The 12,199-nt window shown below is 44.3% G+C and overlaps 1 protein-coding gene across 3 annotated transcripts in view; it reads right to left on the minus strand.

The window, feature by feature from the left end:
- Positions 1-11,966, minus strand: part of FREM1 (FRAS1 related extracellular matrix 1) — a 313,656-nt gene extending 301,690 nt beyond the window's left edge. For all 3 annotated transcript variants that reach the window (XM_045043745.1, XM_045043744.1, XM_045043746.1), the window contains exons 1-2: positions 11,823-11,966; positions 10,529-10,660 (exon numbers count right to left, since the gene is read on the minus strand). The gene's annotated coding sequence lies outside the window, so the exon portion shown is untranslated. The remainder of the gene's footprint in view (positions 1-10,528; positions 10,661-11,822) is intronic.
- Between the last annotated feature and the right edge of the window lie 233 nt (positions 11,967-12,199).

The following is a 12,199-nucleotide window of genomic DNA, read 5'->3' on the forward strand; positions in this document are numbered from 1 at the left end:
CTATGCTTGCCACATTTATGAAAAACATTTCAGATTATTACTTTTTGATTTTAGGATGTGTGCTGGCATACAAAAGCTTTTCATTTTTACGTGGTGAAACCTAGTGATATTTGCCTTCCAGTTTTCGCCTTTTATGTGTACAAGTTGGGTAATACTTCAAGCAGTTTGGTATTCGTGTACATTCGATGTATCTATTTAGTTTATCTATGATTTATTTTGATGTATGGCTCTAACTTGGTGTACGGATCTGCATAATCAATTTCCCCAATACTTTTTGAGATATAATTCACATAACATAAAATTTACCCTTTTAAAGTGTACAATTCAGTGGTTTTTTAGTATATCCCCAAAGTTATGCAACTATAACCACTATAATTTCAAAACATTTTCACCCCCCAAAAGACACCCTGTATGTACCCTTTTGGAGACACCGCCCACCCGCCCCCATCCTCCCTTTCTCTAGCCTCTAGCAACTAAGCTACTTTCTGTCTGGACATTTCATAATAGAATCATGCCCTATGTGGTTTGTGTCAGGCTTCTTGTACTTACTAGAATATTTTCGAAATTTGTCTATGTATTAGTATTTCATTCCTTTTTTGAGTAATAAATCACTGTATCCACATTTTATCCAATCATCACTTGATGGACATTTGAATTGTTCCTACTTTTTGACTAAATAATGCTTTTTGACTAGATAATGTTTATAATTCATGCACAGGTTTCTGCATGGGCATATGTTTTTAATTCTCTTGGACATATACTTAGGAGTGAAACTGCAATATTTTTGTTTCATAACGTCTTTCCCACTGATTTTTTTTAATTAAAAAAATTTTTATGTTTATTCTTGAGAGAGAGAGAGAGAGAGAGAGAGAGACAGAGCATGAGCAGGGGTGGGGCAGAAACAGAGGGAGACACAGATTCTGAAGCAGGCTCCAGGCTCTGAGCTGTCAGCACAGAGCCCAACATGGGGCTTGAACTCACAAACCATGAGATCATGACCTGAGCCACTGTCGGATGCCTGAGTGACTCAGCCACCCAGGCGCCCCAATTTTTTTAATGTGTATTTGTATTCGAGGGCAGGAAGGGGCAGAGAGAGAGGGAGATACAGAATCTGAAGCAGGCTCTAGGCTCTAAGCTGTCAACACAGAGCCCAGTGTGGGGCTTGAACTCACAAACCAAGATCATGACCTGAGCCAAAGTCAGACGCCCAACCCACTGAGCCACCCAGGTGCCCTGCACTTTTTGACTTTTGCTCTTAGGTTTAAATTTCTATATATACAAAGATTGGTTTTAGCACTAGTGTTCTCTACTGTCCTGTCACTTGTTTTGCAAATACCAACCATTCTCCATTTTAGTAGCCTTACATCTGTCTTATTAGCTCATAGAGCAAGTCACTTTTAATTCTTCCTTTCTTAATTTCTCAACCATTATTGTCTGCTTACTCTTCCCTATCAACGTTACAATCACTTTGCCTCGCTGCTGATATTTTGATTGGAAGTGGGAAGTTAACTAGGGAAAACTGACTGATGTCCTTTGCAATATCTCATCTCTCAACCCACAAACATGATATCTCTCTTCTTTTATTTAAATCTTCTGCCACATACGTCCCCCACTAAGATGTTGTGACTTCCCTCACGTAGGACTCATCCATTTCTTGTGAAGGGAATAACTACAGAACTCTAACCTCTGAGAAGGTGAAGAGGACTCAGTTGAAGAGGACCACTCCAAGCACAGCAAATGTTGAAGGCGAAAGCTCTCGGGTAAACATAAGTTAGCACATGGAAGGAACAAGAAGGCGTGTACAGCTGGGACAAAGTGAGCAAAGGAGAGTAGAAGAAGATGAAATGGAACTTAGCAGAGTCCAGATCAAATAAGGCCTTGATAATCACAGAAGGAACCTGGACTTGTGTCTCACACAAATAGGAAGACCCAGGAGATTTTAAAGCAGGCAGGCATTGCCATGATCTTGAATAAAGGTGGCTGCCCCTAGTCCGGCCAGGAAGGGACCCTCTTGATGAGACCAGGGCAGAGACTTAACTGCCACAGGGAATATCGGGGTGCTGGGAGAAGCCGATCCATAAACACTCACCTTCTCTGAGTGGGCTCCTCAGGACCACTAAGCCCCCTCACCACCCACAGGCCACCCACCACTGCTCATACATTTATTATGCTGGAGGCTGGTCCTGAAGCCACCAGTATCGCCTGAGGGAACTGCAGGTCCCAGGAGTACCCATTCCCCAGCTCCCTACTCTAGCACCTATGACAAAGCCCACACAATGACAGTAGCCACCAACACTTCTAGAAAAGAAGTTAGTCAGCAAATACCCTCCGCCTCAACTATGTGTCTCCCTCACATAGGCTACCAGAAAGAGCACTGGAGGATGGGGCCCTCCAACGTAGAGAAATGAGCCAGAAGTCACTGAAATCACCCACAAGCCCTAAGGGGTTTCTCATGGCCTCTTAGCCAGCTGGAAGCTGCCATCTTCATAGCAGCTATTGCCTTGACCTCCATCCCTCCCGTCTCCCCAACTGTAAACCACAGCAGGCACACGCACGCAGAACATTCCACTGAGCTCACATCGTTTCACCTGGAAAGGAAGCTGAAGCTGCTGCCAGGCTGAGCAGGCCTATCCACAGTTCGATATGTTTCAAGTTCTAGAGAACTGTTACTCAGATCCATCCTAACCTCCTTCTAGTGGGCCTTCCTGAGCTAAGACACCTGACAGCCAAAACTACATTTCCCAGATACCCTTGCTGCTACCGGCATAAATTCAGTTCGATGTCCCAACAGGAGGCTTGAAGGCAGAAGTGAGGGAGACCCGCCTGCCCGCAATTTGGGTTGTAGAGGTTGTAGAGACAAGGGATTTTTCTGCGGCAGCATTCTGTATACCAAAGCTAAAGAGCAGGTGACCTCCTGGTACCAGGATTAAGCTACACAGCATGATTTTTAACTCAAGGTAGCCTTTTAATGCTCCACCTTGCTGATTCTGCCCACCCCCCCCCCCCCCGGTGAGTCACTTCTTTTCATGTTCTGGAGTCATCCCTGGATGCCCAGCCTCAAACCTACTTGTCCAACCATTCTAATGATTTTGTAAGCACCTGGTTTCCTGTAGTCTGTATCTTTTTTTTTCTTAAAGTACCAAGAATACTGGAAAAAGGGAGAGAGGAAGAGATGGGGAGAGAGAGAGGCAAACCAAGAAACAGACTCTTAACTATAGAAAACAAACTTATAGGTATTGGGGGCGGGGGGGGGGGGGGACGGAATGGATGAAATAGGTGATGGGGATTAAGCAGCTCCAGGTGTGGTATGGTATTGTTGAATCACTGTATTGTATACCTGCAACTGATAAACACCATATGTTAACTCACAGGAATTGAAAAAATTTTTACATAATAAGTAAATAAAATAAAAACACGTATATGTTTAAAAAAAAAAAAGTACCTAGAATGCTATTAACCCCAACTGATATCCAATTAGCAACAAACAGCCATGAGCGAACCAGTAAGGGGTTTGTCTCCTCAGCAATTCCCATAACAGCCCACACAGCCTCTTCACTGCACCTGAGAAATCTATTGTGCGAGGACTACTGTCCTAGAGAGGAGACTGCCTTCCCACGCCACCCCTCCTTCTCTACTCGGACTCAGTCATCTATCGAGCTTGAAGGAGCCTTCTAAGCGTCTCTTTCTGGCCATTCTACGTATTCTACACACTGGATGTCCCTGCTTTACCCAGGCTGCTTGCAGAAGAGTACAGAAGTCCTCAAAGTGCCCAAAGCAAATTCTTGGTAGAACAGTAACCATGCCAGGGACCAGGAGGTAGCCATCAAATCTATGTCAGATCAAATCTATGTCAATGTTGAAGTAGGAAATGAGTGCTTAGTGTTTTGCTCCAACTGGAGCACAGCAGAAATGGATTGAGGTGCCTGCCTGAGCCTGCTGCCTCTGCAGGAGATTTTCAGGCTCCTCCCAAGAGATGAGCTTCATGAAGCCTTAAGACAGGTAGAAAAGTGAGAAGTGGGAAAGCCCCAGGGCAGCCCATTCAATCGCCATGAAATAATTGCCATATTTCTGCATAAGGCAGACCCCACGTCAGTGCGTGCATGTGTATACAGGCAGACACAAGAACACATGCATGTATACATATTTTCGATTTTAGGGAGCTTAACGGGGGGGGGGGGGAAGTCTCCTGTGGAGCCTTGGAACTCCAAGAAAATGCTACTTGGCAATAGAGATTTTTCCCCTTTGGCCAACAGGCTGTCTTCTGAATTGCTTTAAGTCTATAGGCTTTAATATACAAAAAGAAAAAAAAAAGGTATTAGAGATAACTCAAGTTTGTTAAAGTGCAGTGAGTTTAATTTTGTTCACTTAGCAGTGAAACTGGGTTTTGAGAGGACTGGTCGGGTATTCGTGTCCTTGGTGGTCTGCCCTATGAAAACTCAGCCACTCTACATAAGTGCCATGAGGACCCCTCACCTGTCCCGCTCTGAAGGAGCCCCTCAGCCTTCCCCTGGGGCACCCTGAAATAACCGACTCACACTCTGGTCCTTGCCGCTGGGCAACCTGCCCGAAGTCTCACTGGCAGGAGTCCTCAAGGAGTCCGGGAGTAGAGGCCGATGATGGCACAATTTGTTTCATTTAACTTATATCTGCTGATCTGCGTTCTCTGAGTAAGGCCTATTCAGAAAAGAAGCCTGGGAACTAAGATACAAGCAGCTATGTCCAAAGGCAACTGCCAGAAATGTTACATGATGGCCCTTCCCCAAATCAAGAATGAAATGTCCTAGCTATAGACTTTCTATTCTTTTCTTAACATTTCACTTTTGGCATCTGTGTTTTCTTTTGTAAATAGCTATTTTCATTCTTTTGATGCTGCATAACTGTCTACAGTTTAAAATCCTTCTTGTCTCAAGGTGCCTGGGTGGCTCAGTCAATTAAGCGTCCAACTTTGGCTCAGGTCATGATCTTGCGGTTTGGAGATTCAAGCCCCGCATCGGGCTCTGTGCTGACAGCTGGGAGCCTGGAGCCTGCTTCAGACTCTATGTCTCTCTCTCTCTCTCTCTCTCTCTCTCTCTCTCTCTCTCTCTGCCCCTCCCCTACTCATGCTATGTCTCCCTCTCTCAAAAATAAATAAACATTAAAAAATACAAAATAAAACAAAACAAAACAAAATAAAACCCTTCTTGTCTCAGTAGGTGTCCGGTCACCCAATATTCAGCATTATTTGAATGATTCAGTACCACAAAACAAAATACATTGTAGAGAAGAAAAGCATACATTTCCTTAATAACACAACAATAACAGCCATTGCAATCATCAACCATCAACATTAGACATGAGTTAGAGTCTAAACCCAGAGACTTGAGGAAGGGATGAAAGGCCCTAGAAAGCTCCTAGGTTCCCCTCTATCATTCACAGCCCGTAACGACCAGAAGCATGACTTCCCTTCATAAACAATCTCTGTCCTATGAAATCCTGTTCTTAGGGCTCTTATTAAATAAATGTCTGAGCCACAACCCAGGACAAGGAAGCCCAGGAGACAACTTGGAAGTCTACCCTGAGTGCCATCACCAACTCTAACCATGAACTATCTATTCTGTAGCTACATGTCTAATAAAGACAGGAAAGGAAGCAGCCTTAGCTTCACCTCCAGGTCCTCCCCCAAGAAGGGCTACTGCCAGAAGAGCTAAGAGCAGCTGGAGAGTTGGAGATTGCTCACAACATTCACGGGAGAGCCAACAAAAGGCAGTAATGAGAAGACGGTTGGTAGCTGGCTGTCTGCGAGAGGCCACCTGGAGAAAGAAATTGCTGTTCTTGGAAGAGAAGACTTTTCCCTTTGAACTAAGCTCTACGAACCACCCTTCCTTCGGAGGGCAGAAGATTGCTCAAACAAATCAAGAAACCAACTTTATGGTGAAACAGGTGAGAAAGGAAAAGGTGAAATCAAAGATCTGATGCTTTCTAAGATTCTGGAAGACTTCCAGGGATCACTTGAAGGAGAAATGGAAACTGAACGTAACTATTAATGGAAAGCCACTGTAAGGACCATGGAAAAAGAGAGTTTATCTAGAAGGAAAGACGAGACAGTCATTGAACTTGTACTTCCCTGTGGCTTGATGTTTATTAAGTAAGAGCCACAAAGATGGCCTCTAAGTCAATGAGATCCTGTGGACCGGCACTGACTTGTTGCTTGATAGCCAACAGCAGACACAGGGTTCTAACATCAATTACTGGGATTTGTGTTCCCTTGGTCCTCAAATTCTACACAACGATATCACCCAACGGTGACACGGATTCTGTTAATCAAAATCTTAGACACTTAGACACTTTACTCAAACACTTTGATGTGTTTGAGTAAAGGAAGTATAGGGACACAGAACCCATCTAAAAAGATGAGGGAGGCATCCTGGAGGCACACAGTAAGTCCCCTCTTGGGGTCACACTTTGCCTAACTTGGCTTTCGGAGGATCACCGGATTGAGAAACGGCGGAGGAGGAATGTGTCCCGTTCTTCCAGGCTAAAAGTTGCACATAAATCCCTGACAAAGATTAGGAAAAAAGATTCTCCCAAGGCACTGGAATGTCAGAATATCAGAATATACACATTGCCTGCTAGATTAATGAGCAGTATAAACATTTACAAGCACTATCAACATTTCTATTTACATTTACTGCTGATGGATCTAACTTCTACGGGGGAGTATAGAGACAGTGGGAGAAGTGGACGGATACTAAGTAAAGGTAGATTCCTTCGCATTTGCAAGAAGTGCTAAGGCTGTTAGTATAAATTTAGTAAGTATATGCTTATAGTATTTAATATGCTTATATGTTAGTATACCTATTATGTTTTAGATAGTTACATATGCATTAGTATACTGTTGTTGAAATAATTATGCTGTAACCATTTCTTTAAAAACTGCCTTCTGTTTTAAAAAACTGTAATAAAGGATTCCCTTCTCTTTTCAGAGAAGCCATTTTGTGGACAAAAGACAGAAGATTGAGCTCTACGTCAGCTCCATTTTTGCGGCTCTTACCTCCATGCTCACTGACGGTTCACCAAATCAATGCTTTGCCAAATTAATATTTATTTGATACTGGAGGGAAATAAGAAAATACTCACTGCCGTGGGACTTCAAAAGATCACTTTAAATCGGACTTTTAAGAAGCCTTAATGTTATAAATAACTTCAGACACAAATACAAAAGAAAAAGCATTTCCTCTTTCAATGAAGAGGAAATATAAAGTCGGGAAAATATCATTAAAATGGCTCTACTTTTAGTCGCAACACAGAAGTGTTTGTTTAAACCTATTAATAGTTTACTAACATGAAGCATTAAGTGAAGACAAGGAGAAAAATAAAATGGAAACTTCCAGGGCTAGAACGAGCTCTTCTTAATTTCCATTTAATATTTGGGTAGGAACAATTCTTAGAAATGATCACAAACACAATAATTACTGGCTTAATCCTAAATAGATTTGCAGTCATTTCTCTTCATGTTATTTTTGGCATGCTGGCTGTGGCGGTAGCATGCCATAATGTTGATATAACTGGTTTCTCAGAAAACAAGATTTGTGACAATTTGCTCCATTCTGCTCCAGAGACAATCTGAGGCTTTCAAAAGGGGCTAAAAATGCACACAAATCTTCCCCCTCACAGCTGCTTCTTGTTTAACATTGTCAAATTTTCTTAATTAGACTTTCAGACTTTATGTGTGGCTTTTCTTTCCTCCCCCTTTAAAGCTCAAATGCCACTCTGCCCCTTTAAGATAAACGAGAGGCTGCACAAAAGATAAAGGTCCTGTTTTACTGGGAGAGCTCATTTTTAAGTTTGTCCTTAATATTACTGATCTGTATTAAATTGTATTCGATCCGGACCCCAACAGGCTCGATTTAGCTTTGAGGGTGAGCAGAGCGTGTAATTCACCCCAAGTGATAATTACTGATGAAATACCACGGGCACTCCCTGAACCCTCCTTATAAGTCTCTGGTCACGTGGCTCCCAATTTGTTTTCTCAACCCAAACCTCTCTCCCAAATTCTAGAGTCACCTATCCAGCTGCCCCGTCGATATCAAGATGTCTAATAGGCATCTCAAATCCATTCTGTCCCCAACTGATTTCTGAGTATCCCCCCAAATCTGCTTCGTCTGTCACCTTCCCACAGCCCAGCTGATGCAACTGTCCTTCCAGTCAACCCGGGGCAAACCCAACCCATCACACTCTGGGCTGAGCCACCATCACCTCTTGTCTGGATCACAGCAGTGGCCTCTTGTCTCTCTGCTGTGGCCCTTATGCCCCTCACCCTGGTCTGAAAGTGGCAGCCAGGGTAGTCTTTTCAAATCATAAGTCAGCTCACATCCCTCCTTTGCCAAAAACTCTGCAGTGGCCCCTCATTTCCGTCAGGGAAAGAGCCAGAGTTCTTAAAATGGCTCCTTTAACCTCACGAAGGCCCCTTATAAACCCACCACTGGCCATTCCCCACGGGTCTCCGGCTTTTCTGCTCATCTTGCGAGAAGAAACACTTCGCTCCAGACAATCTTTGCAAGAGTGTTTGGAGAGCAAGCAGCTTTGGAAAGTACAGCATCTCCTTCCAGAGCAGAGCACAGGCTTACTCATTATCCCTCCATGTAACGGGGAGGCAGGTTCGCCTGCAGTCCGATAGGAGACACGGGCACCCCAGCTGTGACACAAACTCGCCAGGCATGTTATGTCCACCCGGGGGCCTCCCATGGCCTCCCTGGGACTTGGAGGGCAAGGGGAACCGAAGCAAATCTGCTGCTGTCAGGCAGCCTGCCGTGCCAGGAGTAACAAGGAAGTCTCACACCTCCTGCCAGAATCTGCAAAACTGTGCAGGCTCAACTTGTCAGCTTGCAAACGGAGTAAAATCTTGGCCCTGCACAGGCCTGGACATCCACCTGGCCCATCTCCTACCATCATCCTTGACTCACTCCGGCTCAGCCACACTGTCTGCTCCTCGTCCTGTGATTGCATTTGGCAGGCTCCTTTCTTAACGGTGCTGCCTTTTGTTTTCTGCCTGAAATGCTCCTCCCTCAGATATCTAGTTGGCCCCTTCCCCTTTGCCAACTCTTTGCTCTAATGTCACCTTCTCAATGGGGCCGACTCTGACCATCTCATTTAAAATTGCAACTGAGGGGGGGTTTTGGGTGGCTCAGTCAGTTAAGCGTCTGACTCTCGGTTTGGGCTCATGTCATGATCTCGCAGTTTCATGGGTTCAAGCCCCACATCAGGCACTGTGCTGACAGCACGGGGCCTGCTTGGGATTCTCGCTCTGTCTCCCTCTTCCTCTCTGCCCCTCCCTTGCTCCTGCTGTCTCTGTCTCTCTCATGATAAGTAAATAATAATTTAAAACATTTCTAAAATAAATAAATACATAAATATATAAAATTGCAACTGACCCTCTCCCTTCCTCAACATTCCCAGTTCCCTTTACTTGGCTCTATTTTTTTTTTTTTTTTTTTTTTGCATTGTGCAGATCACCTTCTACCTTCCATACAGAGGGTCAGTGAATGTTTTCTCAGAGGCCAGATAATAAATACTTTAAGTCTGTGGGCCTAGAGGTCTCTTGTGCAACTACAGACAGTCCCCCACTTCGAATAGTTGGATTTGCAAGTTTTCGAGTTTACAATGGTACAAAAGCAATGAGCATTCAGTTGAAACTGTACTTGGAATTTTGAATTTTGAGCTCTTTGCAGGCTAGCCCTACTCAGTAGGATACTCTCTTGTGATGCTGGGTGGTGACAGAGGGCCACAGATCCCAGTCAGCTGCCCAACCACGAGGGTAAGCAACCAGTAACTTACAACCACTCGGCACCCATGAGCCGATGTGTTTTCCACTTTCAGTACAGAATTCATTACATAAGACGCTCAACACTTGATTAGAAAGTAGTGTTTTGTGTTAGATGATTTTGGCTCAACTCTAGGCTGACGCAAGGGTTCCTCCCATGTTTAAGGCGGGCTAGGCTAAGCTATCTATGATGTTCAGCAGGTTAGGTGGGTTAAATGCATTTCTGACCTAGGCTGTTTTCAACTTACAATGGGTTCACTGGGTGCAACCCCACTGTAAGTCAAGGAAGATCTGTACCCAAATCTGCCATTGTAGTGGCAAAGTGGCCATAGGTAATATGCACATGAACGGGCATGGCCATTTCTAGTGACACTTTATTTACAAAAATTGACAGCTGGCCTGCTGCCTTTAAGTTACCAACCCCCATATTATATAACTTAGTTATCACATTTATTGTTTGCCTTATCCCACTAGAAGATCCATGAAGGCAGAAATCTGTTTTATTCACTAATATTTACCAAGTGCCTGGAACAGTGACTAGAGGAAATAGCAGGAACTCGATAAATTATTTGCTAAACAGAAGTACAATCAGGGAACACATACTTGTAGATCAATTTTCAAATAACCTAACTCAGAATTAGATTCAAACTTACAGACAATATTCGAGTTAGACAAAGTCAAGTAGGTCTGACGTCATAATGATCCCATCCCCTTAACTATCCCACTCACCAGTCAATGGGGATAAGCTTCTGGTCCAAATGAGCCTGTTCCCTCCTCGGTCACAGCTGTGTGAGGTGGGGGGGTCAGAACCTCTCCCAAGCGAGGCCAGTAACCCTCCTTCCCCCCACAAGGACTTGGAACCTGTATGGAGAGAGCCAGTCATCTCTGTGTGGCTGGAAATGTAACATATAAACTAGGAACTATGGACACATGTGGTAGACATGTACCTACCTGTCCCCTAGAAGCCAGGCATAACCACGTGCTTAGAACAACACAACCTGAATGGAAATGATGCATGGGGAAAATCGGGGTAAACGCTATAAAAGCCAGTGTACTTTTTAGCAAATGGTGATGGGATGGGACAACTGCACACTCACAGGCGAAAGAATGGAGCCCCTACTTCACACAATATACAAAAACCAACTCAAAACGGATCAAAGATCCAAATGTAAGCGCTGAAATTATAAAACTCTTAGAAGAGGGGCGCCTGGGTGGCTCAGTCAGTTGAGCGTCTGACTCTTGATTGCAGCTCAGGTCATGATCCCGGGATCATGGGACTGAGCCCCGTGTCAGGCTCCACGCTGGGTGTGGAGCCTGCTTAAGATTCTCTCTTTGGGGCGCCTGGGTGGCTCAGTCGGTTAAGCATCCAACTTCGGCTCAGGTCATGATCTCACAGCTGGTGAGTTCGAGCCCCGCGTCGGACTCTGTGCTGCCAGCTCGGAGCCTGGAGCCTGCTTCAATTCTGTCTCCCTCTCTCTCTGCCCCTACCCTGTTTGTGCTCTCTGCCTCTCATAAATGAATAAATGTTAAAAAAAAATTTTTTAAAGAAAATATAAGAAAAAAAGATTCTCTTTCCCTCTGCCCCTCCCCCACTCACGCTCTCACTCTCTCTCTCGAGTAAATAAATAAATAGATAAATAGATAAATAAATGAAATAAAACTCTTAGAAGAAAACCTAGAAGTCTATGTGACCCTGAATTAGGCAATGGTTTCTCAGATAGGACACCAAAATCACAAACAAAAAAAACAAAAAAAAAAAAGAAAAGGAGATAAACTGTACCTCATCTGGGTGTCAAAAGGGCACGATCAAACAAATGAAAAGACAATTCATAGAATGGGAAAAAATACTTGCAAACCACATACACCCCCACTGTAGATCTCGCAGATTCAGTTCCAGACCACTGCAATAAGGTAAGTCAACTCAATTCTTTGGTTCCCAGGGCACATAGAAGATACATTTTACACTACACTGCAGTCTCTTAAGCGGGCAATAGCATTATGTCTAAAAAAGCAATGTGTATACCTTCATTAAAAATATCTGGTTGATGAGGCGCCTGGGTGGCTCAGTCAGTTAAGGGTCCGACTTCGAGTCAGGTCATGGTGTCGCGGTTCATGAGTTTGAGCCCCACATCGGGCTTGCTGCTGTCAGAGCACAGCCCACTTCGGGTCCTCTGTCCCCCACGCTCTCTCTGCCCCTCCCTTGCTCAGGCTCTCTCAAAAGATAAGCTTTTTGTTTTTTTAACTTAAAAACATATTTGCCGAAAAATGCTAACCATCATGAGCTTTCAGACTCATAATTGCTGGTGGAGGGTCTGGCCTCGATGGCTGCTGGTCAGGGTGGGGGCTGCTGAAGGATGAAGCGGCTGTGGCGGTTTCTTGAAATAAAACAACAGTGACGTC

The sequence above is a fragment of the Felis catus genome, chromosome D4 (genome assembly GCF_018350175.1).
Source record: "Felis catus isolate Fca126 chromosome D4, F.catus_Fca126_mat1.0, whole genome shotgun sequence".
Taxonomy (NCBI): Eukaryota; Metazoa; Chordata; class Mammalia; order Carnivora; family Felidae; genus Felis; species Felis catus.